This window comes from Astatotilapia calliptera, chromosome 15, assembly GCF_964374335.1.
Source record: "Astatotilapia calliptera chromosome 15, fAstCal68.1, whole genome shotgun sequence".
Classification (NCBI taxonomy): Eukaryota; Metazoa; Chordata; class Actinopteri; order Cichliformes; family Cichlidae; genus Astatotilapia; species Astatotilapia calliptera.
This window is the reverse complement of record NC_137436.1, coordinates 12,281,949-12,290,564: the sequence shown is the minus strand read 5'-3', so window position 1 is coordinate 12,290,564 and position 8,616 is coordinate 12,281,949. Positions and strand designations below refer to the sequence as shown.

General features: G+C 40.4%; 1 non-coding gene across 1 annotated transcript; it reads right to left on the bottom strand.

Moving 5' to 3' along the window:
- Positions 1-4,719: 4,719 nt before the first annotated feature.
- Positions 4,720-4,902, bottom strand: LOC113007184 (U2 spliceosomal RNA). The gene has a single exon (XR_013902082.1). It is a non-coding gene; the product is annotated as a U2 spliceosomal RNA (small nuclear RNA).
- Between the last annotated feature and the right edge of the window lie 3,714 nt (positions 4,903-8,616).

Sequence of the window (8,616 nt, the reverse complement as noted above, 5' to 3'; positions counted from 1 at the left end):
TTACTATGTACGCACATAATTTGGGAAAACAGAAAAAGTGTCCGAGGGACAATTGTGTAAAAGAAGAAACAATTGAACATGTACTATGGGGATGCGAATACGCAAAAAAGGTATGGGAAGGGGTAAAGGGGAAGTATAAAGGTTTGGGGACGGTGACTTATGAAGAGATCACCTTCTTTGGGACTAAAGGTACAGAAAAAGAGAGATATAAAATACGTTGCATGTTGTTATCAATTGTTAAACTTAAGTTGTGGAGGGCAAGACAGAGTTGTATAATGGGGGGATACAAAGAGGGGGAAATTGGGACGATCAAGGCTATAGAAAGGGAATTTGAAAAGATATATTGGCATGAACTACAAAAATGGGGAATAGACACAATTAAGGACAGATGGAAAGATTTCTCTCCTTTTTTTGCTCTGAAGGTACCCAAAAGGTGGTGGTAGGTAAAGTGTAAGGAAAGGAGGAAGGGAAAAGGAGTAATGATAAGCTACACGTCAAATGAAAATGCCATATGAAAATGTTAATCAGTTTGTAATGAACGAATGTGGGGAAAATGGAAATGTAAACTTGTCATTGTAAAGGAAATGGTAAAATGTTTTTGAATGATTGTGGAAAGAAAATAAAAAAAGGAAAAAAAAAATCTGTTCTTATCAGTAGGCGAGAAGCAATGAAGGATGGCGGCGGCGTCGGCCAATTTTCATGAGAGCAATGCATGGACGCATGGTACAAGAAATACTTTGAGATTTGAACTTATGGAGAAAGAAGAAGATTTCCACGACAGAATCAACTTTGGACGAAGGATTCTCTATGAAGCTTTAAAGATACAGCCGGAGGAGATCTACTGTCTTCAGCAGAGCACGGCGAGTAAACACTACGACGTGACCTTTTGCACGGGACAGTATGCGGAGGAAGTAAGAAGGAGGTGCATCGGAGAAGAAGATGAAGAACTGAGGAAATATACGGTAACTCCATTGTATAGGAATGATTATAGGATCTTAACTGTACACATGTACAATCCTTGGGTTACTGAAGAGACTATTAAGTATTTCCTGGGAAGATACGTTACTGTACTCCCAGGAGTACGGAAAATAAAGGACGGTTTGGGCCTATGGACCGGAAAAAGACAATTTCGTGTCAAACTTAAAGTGGATGCGGCCACCGAGGACGGGTATTGTCACCCGCCCGCGGTGTTCTCTATTGGAGCGGATAGAGGCTTCCTGGTTTATGCAGGGCAGCCTCAAGCATGCAGGAAATGTGGTAGCACTGGGCATAATGCAGACAAGTGTGAACAAATGAGGTGCAGGAGTTGTGGAAAAATTGGCCACATAACAAGAGACTGCAAGGAGCCTAGAAGGTGTCATTTATGTGACTCGGATGCGCATATGGCAAGAGACTGTACTAAGCCCAGGTCATATTCGGAGGCGGCAAAGGTTGGAATCGAGGTTGAACATCACAGAGAAGCGGACATAGAAACTGATACTGGAGAAAAAGCACAGGAGGTGCCACCAGCTGCCGAAAATCAGACTAATGAGGAGAAAGCTGGGAGTATGGAAGATGGAGTGGAACAGAGAAAGGAGAAAGGAGAAACGATTTGTGAACAGGATGCCGAGAAGCAAGGTGAGGACGGTCAGATATGGGAAGTGGTAGCTAAGCCACGGAGAAAAACTGCCAAGAGACGGAGGAAGGTGAGTTCGGGCGCTTCCTCAGAAGAGACTAAGATGAAAGGTAAGGAGGGCAGAGAGGAGCGGACTGAGGAGGTGGGAAATGAGGAGGGGTACGTCCTGAGAGGAACACAGACTGAATGTATGCATACTCCTATAAGTGACTTAACAAGCGATGGGGACATAGAAGAGGAGGCCGAAAGTGAAGAAAAGTCAGAAGATTCCTTTATAAAAAACTTATTGGCACATGTTAATATGGACAGTTAAAGTTGGTAATTTTATTTTTATTTTTCTTTGTTGTTGTCTCCGGATCTTAAGTTTAAATATGTCCCCATGGTTTTGTTTTTGTATTTTCTTTTTGTTGTTGGGATATGGGGAAAATTCGAATAATTACGTTAAACGTAAGGGGGCTTAAAAATGCCCGAAAGAGACAAATGGTTTATGAATTTTTATTATTTTATAATTTTGATGTTTGTTTATTGCAAGAAGTACATTTAAAGGATGAAGGGGATGTTGCTGTTTTTACGGAGGAATGGAGAGGAGGAGAATCTGCGTGGAGTATAGGGGGGGTACATGGGACAGGGGTTGGAGTGTTATGTGGAAATAAAAGTATACAGATAAAGGAAAGTTATACGATAATACAGGGAAGGGTGATGGTCGTAGATGTGGAAAAAAGCGGGATGCAAAGTCGGATAATAAATGTGTATGCACAGGTGGATCCAAAGTTGAGAAGAGAACTTTTTTTAAAAATGGATACCTGTTTCATGACAAGAAAGAATATTATAGTGGGAGGGGATTTTAATTGTTCTTTGGAGAAGGAAAAATCTTCCCTCCCCTTTAAGACATTCATAAAAAAATATGGTTTGACAGATGTAATGGCCAAATTACAGGGGAAACGAGTAGAGTATACATGGAAGAATACAAGAGGGGTGAAAAGTAGATTGGATTATATATTGGTAGACAAAAAGTGTAAAATAAAGCGAGGGAAAATAATACCGGCACTGTTCACAGATCATCAAGCTGTAGAGGCGGAATTGGAGATAGAAGGAACGGAATTTGGAAAGGGATATTGGAAATTAAATAATGAAGTACTTACGGAAAAAGATTATAGGGAAAAATTCTTAGAGCTCTTCCCGTTATGGGCAGAGATGAAAAATCTATATATGAAGAAATTAGATTGGTGGGAGGATGTAAAAAATAAAATCAAAAAATTCACAGTGGATTACTGTACGGAGAGGTCAAAATCAAGAAAAGAAGAATTTTGTACGCTACAGAAAGAGATAGAACATACTTATGTAAAACAAAACGAGGGAAAAAATAAAAATATGGACGAGAAAATAGAAAATTTAAAATTGAAGCAAGAAGAATTACTTGAGAGGAAGGCAAGGGCTGAAATATATAAAATAAAGCAGGAGGAGTACGAGGAAAATGAGAAATGCTCAGCTTTCTTTTTTAAAAAAATGAAAAGTAGGGATAAAAGAGGGGTTATAACGAAATTAGAGAAGGATGGGAAAATGATCGAGGGGAGGGAAAATATGTTAAAAGTGGTGAAAGAATATTATGAGGATTTGTTCAGGAAAGAAAAACTAGAGGGAGAGAAGGGGGATTTCTTCTTAAAGAAAATAAAGAAGAGATTAACGGGAGAAGAAAGGGATAGGCTAGAAGGAGAAGTGACAATAGATGAGGCATATAACGTGATAAAGGGAATGAAGGCAAATAAAGTGCCGGGAATAGATGGTCTAACAAAGGAATTTTATGAGATGTTTTGGGGAGTGGTGGGGATACATTTGTTGGGGGTTTTTAAGGAAATCATGGAGGGAGAGGTGATGACAGAGAGTATGAAGATGGGCGTGGTTTCTATATTATTTAAGAAAGGTAATCCACATCAACTCGATAATTATAGACCTCTAACCATGTTATGTGTGGACTACAAGATTTTGAGCAAGATACTTGCAAATAGACTCGTAGGAGTAATGTCACACATAGTGGAGAAGGATCAAACGTGTGGGGTCCAGGGGAGGCAAATTACTTGGAACGTACAATTACATAGGGATATACTTACATATGTAAGAGATAGAAATATAGCAGCAATTTGTGTTAGTTTGGATCAGCAAAAGGCGTTCGATAGGGTAGATCATGATTTTTTGTGGAGGGTAATGGAGGAAATGGGGTTAGGAGAGGCTTTTATAAAAAGGGTAAAAATTTTATACAAGGGCATAAACTTAAAAATTAAATTAAATGGTTTCCTTACAGAAAAAGTGTACCAAACAAGAGGTTTGAGACAAGGGTGTCCATTATCTGTCGTACTTTACGTGCTTTATGTCGAACCTTTGGCCTGTGCAATAAGGGAGAGCCAAATAGTGAAAGGGATAATGATGCCACGGGGGGAAAGCTTAAAAATATCGCAATATGCAGACGATACGATATTATATCTGGCAGATGATGACAGCTTAAGGGAAGTGACAGAAATTTTAAAAGCCTACGAAAAAGCGACGGGATCGAAAATAAATAAAGAGAAAACAAAGTACAAATACTTGGGGATATGGGAGGGTAGAAAAGACAACATTTGTGAATTCACTTTGTGTGAAGGTCCTATGGACATTTTAGGAATTTCATTTGGAAATAAGGAAGGTGATGCTTTTTGTAATTGGAAAGAGAAGATGAATGCGGTGGATAAAAAATTAGGCCTATGGAAAGCAAGAAAACTTACAATATCGGGGAAAGTTTTGGTCATAAAGAGCGAGGTAGTGCCGAAACTATTACATTTGGCCTATGTGTTTCCGATGCCTCAGATTTATAGAGTACAAATAACGAGGGGGATATTCAAATTCATATGGGGGGGGGTTATGAGTATGTAAAAAGAGTACACATGTATCAATATGTAATAGTTAAATGTAAGTCATTCACAAATATTAAGTCGCAACATTTCAGTCTGACTAACCTTGGAAGATTACACGAAGACAATGTCCACATATGCAGACGCACGCATATATCTAGCGTATAAGAAATTTCTTTGCACAAACTGTTGAGTCAAATGCCATTTGTTTTTCACAGCTTCAGGGGGTGCACCGTTCCTAGAAATACTGCAATACCAGGTCGATGCGTGGAGTGGACGGAGCAAGCCCCGATTCCATCTCCCTGCTCCAAAAATCAATTTAAGAGATGGTCCCCGGGTAGGGGACGTATCAGATATTAAACTGATAAGAACAGATTTTTTTCTTTTGGAAAAATTTTTATTGATACTCAGACATATAACAACATCATCATCATCTCATTTATTTTCATAAGCCCACCCCATTTAAAATGATTACTTCTTTATTATCTCCCATCCCCTTTTAAAATACAACAGGAAAACAAATATTTAAATGTTTTTTCCTTTTTTTTTTTTTTTTTTTTTTTCATAGAGAATTTAAATTATTTAAAAAAAACCATCCCATCCCTTCACAAGCTTCCGGTGCTCAGAGGGGACTCTCCCCAACTTGCTCCTTCCACACCGACCTCTCCCGGAGAGCCAGGCTGTTGCTGCTTAGACCTTTCTATGTGCGAACCCGGCTCCTCCATCCGAATGGGCACAGAGGCGATTCTTCTTTGCGGCTGCTCTCTCAACTTAGTATTTCTGGCACAGATCTCTTTTACTGTTGCTGTTGCCATTCGGAGAGCAGCCACGGGGGGGATCTGCGTGTGCTTGCTCACCAACAAGTTTCTGGAGGTCCAAATGGCGTCTTTTATAGCAGCAAGGGCGAGCCACTGCTTTTCAAAGCCTTTTCTTTGCGTTTTCACTCCTTGGCTCACCCCATAGAGGATTAGGTTTGCTGTCAGGACCTCCCTTGCTGGTAAGTACGGGAAATTTAAGGAGCCGGCCATGTCCCACAGGTCTATAGCAGCACTGCACTCCCAGAGTAGGTGCCTCACCGTCTCAGGCGCGCCACAACCCGGTCGGGGACACATTTCTGTTGTCGACATTCCTCTGGAGTGCATGACAGCCCTGACTGGGAGAATCTCATGAGCCACCATCCAGGACACATCCTGGAGCCTGTTAGAAAGGACGGGATGGTTTGTCAGACGCCACACTTCTATGGCCTCTCCAATAGGGAGGCCTCTGACTGGGACCACCTCTCCCCTCTCCTGCACAACTGAAATGAGAGAATGATGTTTTGTTAAAATGTCCAAACTCTGATCTTCCAATTTAAAGGAGGTTAAAAAGGATTTCAGCTCTACATAGGCTTCAGGAACATCAAAGGAGACGGGGACTCTAAGATCTACTGGCAGGATTTTCTTTTGTCTTAGGTAGCTACCTAACCAAAATCTAACCCATGCCTGTGTCAGAGGATTACTATTAGGACTCGTAGCCTGTCTCATATGGCTACTTGTATAGAGGCTTCCCATGAATAAATACAGATCTGGGACTCCTTTGCCACCATCTTCCTTTAATTTCTTCATTATCCCTCTTTTAAGTCTCTCCCATTTGGAGTCCCATAGAAAGTAAAAGATGGCTCGTTCTAGTTTTAACAATACGTCCTTTGGTGGCAAAAAGACTGCGCTGACTAAAAGAAGCAAGGGTAAAATCACTGCCTTAATTACTAAAACCTTCCCTCCAAGAGTCAGCTTTCTCAGTCTCCATAGGCCTAATCGTTGATTCACTTTTCCTATCATTCCCGGCCAATTTGCCTTTCCTCCACCATCCTTATCAAATCTAACCCCTAAAATTTTTTGGTCGGTTTGTGTCACATTTATTCCAAGTCCAGTCAATTCTATAGTCTCCCATGGCCCGTAGAATTGTACCTGAGTCTTGCCCCTGTTGAGTCTAGAGGCCGAAGCCCTTCCGAACCAGTCCGTAACTTCAAAAGTCCTTCTCATCGAGGATATGTCTGTACACAGGATGCTAATATCATCCATGTACAGTACACACTTTGCCACCTGCCCCCCACTCCCAGGTATGTTCATCCCGTTTATACTCTTATCTTTCCTCAAAATTTGTGCCAGGGGTTCAATACAAATAACATATAAAAGAGCGGACAGGGGACATCCCTGTCGTAAACCACAGTTCACCTGGACTGCATTCGTCAGGGTCCCATTCATGACAAATCTGCTCTTTATATCTGTGTACAACAACTTTACCCAGGATATAAGCCTTTCTGGGAAACCCATCTTCTGCAAAACTTTAAAAAGGTACCGGTGAGATATTCTATCGAAGGCTTTTTCAAAGTCTAAATTCAAAACAATCAGTCGCTTGTTTCTCTTTCGAGCAAAACAAATCGTGTCTCTAATCAACACCAGACTATCCGTGATCTTCCTGCCCTTTACAGTACATGCTTGGTCTTGGTGGATTATCTGGTCCAAAACCGGTCTTGTCCTTTCTGCTAGAAGCTTGCTGAATAATTTACAGTCACAGTTTAAAAGCGTAATCGGTCTCCAATTTTCCAAGAGAGTTTTATCCTTCCCTTTATGAACGAGTGTGACTAAACCCATTCTAAAACTTTCAGGCAGCTTATCTAATTCACTAAAATCTGTAAAAATTGAAAGTAAATCAGTAGCTAAAATATCCCAAAATGTCAGATAAAACTCAATCGGCAGGCCATCTAAACCAGGGGATTTTCCAGTTTTAAAACCCTTAAGACACTGACCTAACTCGGCTGTAGTAAAAGGTTGACTTAACATATCACTAGACTCAACAATCTTATCAATATATTCCAGGGTTTGCTCAATGACTCTTTCCTCCACATTTTTCTCCCCATACAGGTTTTCATAATATTCTTCAATCACTTTTATTATACCTTCAGTACTCACTACTTTTTCTCCAGCTCTGTTTCTTAGCTGAGAGACAGAGCCAGGTTTGTTCATAATTTTTTTGAAAAAGTATCTCGTACATTTTTCTCCCTCCTCTCTCGCTCTCTCTCTACTCCTTAGTATGACTCCCATACTTTTATCATTTGCTATTTTCTGCATTTCTTTTTTAACCTCTCTAATTTCTTCGTAGAAGTGTAAACCCCACCTATTTAAGAGATGGTACCTCTGTAACCTTTTCTGTAGTCCTCTCATACACCTGTCTTTTGCGGCCTTCTTTCTCTTTCCTGCTTGTTTAAAAAAGGACCGAGTCCTACACTTCACCATTTCCCACCATGAGACACGTGTTGCATAGAAATCCTGGAGAGTCTGCCATTCAGTATACCTCTCCTTATACTGTCTGAGCAGATCCTGATCCTCCAGTAGGGAGCAGTTTAACCTCCACACTCCCCTCCCCATTGTTATATCTAGTTCAAGGGAAATTTTAACAGTTAACATCAGATGGTCAGAAAAAAAGACGGGCATCAAAGTGGCCTCTACTGGTGAAAAGTCTCTAACAAAGATATAATCAATTCTAGAGGCCCTGTCACCATTTCCACTATACCAAGTAAAACCCTCCTCCATTGGATGAACCGTTGGAAAACAATCTATCAATTTAAAGTCTCTGACTAAACCTTGTAGTAAAAGTGACGTCTTATCAATCTTCACATCTTGTGTGGCTCTTTTTCTATCTTTCCTGTTTAAAATACAGTTAAAATCCCCTCCAAACACTAAAGGCGCTTTTCCCAACAAGTGGGGTTGCAAAGCCTCTAAAAGATCATATCTTTCGTGTTTGTCATTTGGGCCATAAATGTTCAAGAGCTTAAATTCCTTTTCCATATAAATAAGGTTAACAACAAGTGCTCTTCCATCACTTACTACAGTACTTCCCTTCACCGACACCAGAGGGTTTTTCACCAATATGGCTACTCCATCATTTTTATTTTCATTTGATCCACTCCAGATGGACATTTGTGGCCACATATCCTGCCACTGACCATATGCTTTTAGGAAAGGTATAGCACATTCCTGTATTAAAATAACATCTGATGTTACACTATTCAAGAAGGATAGAACACTTTGGGCTCTTACTTTAGACCTAACACTCCTGACATTTATGGATGAGAAGGTC